The sequence below is a fragment of the Agrilus planipennis genome, unplaced genomic scaffold (genome assembly GCF_000699045.2).
Source record: "Agrilus planipennis isolate EAB-ADULT unplaced genomic scaffold, Apla_2.0 scaffold214, whole genome shotgun sequence".
Taxonomy (NCBI): domain Eukaryota; kingdom Metazoa; phylum Arthropoda; class Insecta; order Coleoptera; family Buprestidae; genus Agrilus; species Agrilus planipennis.
In genome coordinates this window covers 423,289-427,124 of record NW_020438974.1, presented here as the reverse complement: position 1 = coordinate 427,124, position 3,836 = coordinate 423,289, and the positions used below count along the sequence as shown (strand labels likewise).

General features: G+C 28.9%; 1 long non-coding RNA gene across 2 annotated transcripts; it reads left to right on the top strand.

Moving 5' to 3' along the window:
• The first annotated feature begins 721 nt into the window (after positions 1-721).
• On the top strand, positions 722-3,106 carry LOC112904701. Of its 2 annotated transcripts, none has more exons than XR_003231288.1 (5): positions 722-1,048; positions 1,158-1,369; positions 2,354-2,575; positions 2,644-2,678; positions 3,073-3,106. It is a non-coding gene; the product is annotated as an uncharacterized LOC112904701 (long non-coding RNA). The 2 variants fall into 2 exon arrangements; XR_003231289.1 differs by having other exon boundaries at positions 3,077-3,105.
• The last annotated feature ends 730 nt before the right edge of the window (positions 3,107-3,836 follow it).

Sequence of the window (3,836 nt, the reverse complement as noted above, 5' to 3'; positions counted from 1 at the left end):
TTTTTTTGCCATCAAACATAATTTTATCTTGCAAATTAATTATTACCAAATTATGAATTTATAACTGATTTCAAGAGGAAAGTCGTAAAAACAATAACATCAATTGTAATGTATTTCTTAATAAAACTTGAAAGAAAGTTGTTTAATCAGTTATGTCTTGATTTCCTCTTGGAAATTTGTTATAAACAAATTATCAATTTGTTACTGATTTCAAGGCAATAATCCTGAATAATTAATAACATCGATTGTAATATATTTTTTAAGAATGCTGCGGTTTAGTGACATAGAGAAAAAGTTTCTTTAATCATTCATGCCACAATTTCATTTTCGAAGTTTGTTTTTAACAAATCACAAGTTTATTACAGATTTCAAAAAAAAATTGTAAATAATAGTATCAATTCTAATGAATTTTTTAGCAAAACAGTCGGTCAGCGTCATAAAAAAGACACTTATTTTATCATTCGTGCCATAATTATTTTTTTGGTAATTTGTTATCAACAAATGGTGAATTTATAAGTGAGTGCATTGCTATAATTGTACTGCATAAAGCTTCAGAATTTAGTTTGACAAATTAACATTAACTTTAAAGTAATTGTAAATGTGGTAGCTGCTAGCACATCAAATAACTATTGCTGTGTTAGTTTTTTTTTAATCTAAGTAGAATAAATTTTAAAATTTGTAATTGAACTGCAATTTTATATTTGTTGTTAGATTAATATTTCTGAACGTATCTAATCGTTCTCTTACTCAATGGGATATTGTGTATGTATTGTTTTGCAATAAGTCTGTGACCGTCTGTGACATATGTGTGCCCATGTTCAGAGTGGCGTTGTAATTATGTTTTAATATCATGTATCGTTCATGAATAATACAGTTAATTCGTTATTTCTCGTTCTTTTTTATAGATCGGCTTCTTATGGAAAGCATATTGAAGTTTATTTAGATGTTATTAAGTATCTCCAAGTGGATGGTGCATGATGATATGGTTCCTACTGTGCTTCGTTTGTTCTTGCCTTCTTCACGTGGAAACGTCTTAAACATCATGAAGGTAAGAGTGTAAGCCCCGCTTGTGATATTACACTAAAATTGATTCACAACTTTTATTTCATGTGTAGTCACTGCACTTAGTTAATTCATTTTTTTGTCCGTTTCTACAGATTATGAGCATGAAGGTAATTTTAATTCCATGCTCTGGCATAATTTGGACTTTGGCCTGACGCATCATCTCGAAACTTTTTGCAGTGATTTCTTGACATCTCAACACATTGCAGTACATAAAGGAAACATGAGCTTGCCTTTTTTCTAGTGGTAGTAGACAATGTAATATCTGCAGCTAAAGTCTAATCTGTCGACTGGCACCAGCACAGAGGTATGTGATAACATTTATTAAAGTTGATTAGACTTTGATTAAGAAGAAAATTTTTTTTGTACAGCATAAAGCATTTGATAATTTCACAAATTTATTTTTAATTAATTGTAAATGTAAACAAACTATGAATTTATTACTGATTTCAAGGGAAAAGTAGTAAAAAAATTCATATCATCAACTGTAATATATTTTTGTTAATAAAACAATGATTTAGTGGCATTAAAAAGAAGCTTCTTTAATTGTTCATGAGATGATAATTTTCTTTTCGAAATTAGTTTTAAAAGGTTTGTGAATTTATTACTGATTTCAAGAAAAAAATCATAAAAAAATAACATGTCTTCTAATGTATTTGTAAATGAAGCAGTGGTTCGGCAACATAGAAAAAAGGTACTTCAATTGCTCATGTTATAATTGTTTCTTGGAGATTAATTATTAACAAATTGTAAATTCATAACCGATTTCAAGGGAAATATAGTAAAAAAAATAACGTCAATTGTAATATATTTGTTAATAGAACTGTGATTTGGCGACATAGAGAAAAAGAATCTAATCATTTATGTCTTGATTACCAATTGGATATTTGTTATAAACAAGTTATGAATTGTTGGTATTGTAATAAATACTTCTATGGCACTCAACATTATTGTTTTACATATTTTCTGCTTCTTCCTGTGGTTCATTATATGAAAACAGAGTCGAGACAAATGAGGATAGTAATCTGTTGGATTATAGCATCCTCCTTTTGATTATTGCTTTACATTTTGTTATCAAATTGTTTACAATTGAGACTAAATTATCATTCAGTACTTCTTTAAGGTAACAATTAATTAATTTGTCAAGAACATTATCAAAATTCACTGGATTGCAATGTGTTGAGAGAAAAGTGTAGAAAAAGTCAAAAAGCATTGGGGAACATTGATTTACAATTTTTGTTGTTTAGTCACTACACTTACTTAATTCATATTTTTTTGTTTGTTTCTACAGATTATGACCATGGAGTTAATTTTGCATTTTTTGTGGACATGATCCTTAACTTGCTGTTAATGTCTGCATCCTGCAACTTGTACATTTCATTTTCTACGAATGAGTTAGAAGAGCACCTTGGATTTGGATTTCAATTAATCTCCAATAACATCATTTTTCCAGAATTTTCTTAGCTATTCGTACTTGTTGACTTTGCCACATTAGATTCTGCAGTTAATTAAGGTGAGAATGCATGACATAATCAATATTAATTGCTCATTATTAATCTGTTACTATCCTATTTGTTTCAGATCGTCGGTGGAGAAGGCAAAGAAGATCCCGTAGTGTAAATACTTCTCTATTTTGCATGTTTTGTTTGAATTCGTTTTTATTTTGCATGCTGATTTCAGTTTATTTTATTTGAATTAATTTTTAATTGTAGATATTATTTTTTTATAATAGTAGTAATTACTGTACTAACACGTTAATTTTTTTTGATAGTACTGGCCTAACATGTCTTGCTTACCTCTTCGCTTAGCTTACTGCATATTCTTACTAAATTGCTTCGCATTTACCCTACGTTTTCTGCATGATTGAACCTTTCGTTATCGTGTTCTTTTCTCTTCTCACCCTTGTGAAACTAGGGAGGGCCTCCCCGACTTCCCTTGGGCTTAGCTAGTTGATCTTAAAAGTGTCTTATACACTTTTCGCGAGTTTACTCTAGCGTTACTTCCTTTCAGACAGGGTACAGTGGGTTATCTGGAATAGGAGCAATAGGCGACTGCCCAGCTTGCCTTGGCGAAATCTGTCCGATCTTCTCTACCAAAGCTATTAGTATTTGCCGTTAGTCCTTGTAATTGCACTTTTTGCTTTCAGATTATGAGGTATTTCCCAAGAATAACAAAGACATCATTTTCTTTTTTGCCTTTTATTATATTTTCATTGAAATTTCATTTGTTTTCTTGTCTTTTACTTTATGAACTGTTATATTATATAATTGTAACTTAGAATGATAGTTAAAATGTTTTTAAATTGATTTTTTGGCATAAGTGTTAAAACTAAATTAAATATTTGTTAACGCTTTCACAATTAAAATTCATTTGGGTGGATAGGGTGGCTATAAGGGGTGATGCGGAGGCCACAAAGGGTTAGGGAGACTTTTCTCCTTAATCTTTGTTTTTAAAGGGTAATATAACAGTTCGTAAGTAATATAAGATTTTTTATTGCATATAAATGTGATTTGTTTTTTCTCTTACAGTTATTTTTCTTTTTACTCTGTAAACTGTTTATTAATTTCCTGGTTTTGTAATTGTCCTTAGAAACCGTTATTTACTAAATACGTGATATATATTATGTATTAAACTATTACTTGAAATAAATATGTTGTAATTAGTGTAATTAATAAATATATGGGTCTAATAAATATATTTTAATTTTATTAGGTTTTTTATTAAATAATCTTTAATATAGAAGTAATTTATTGAAGAATTAAACAAAAATTTTC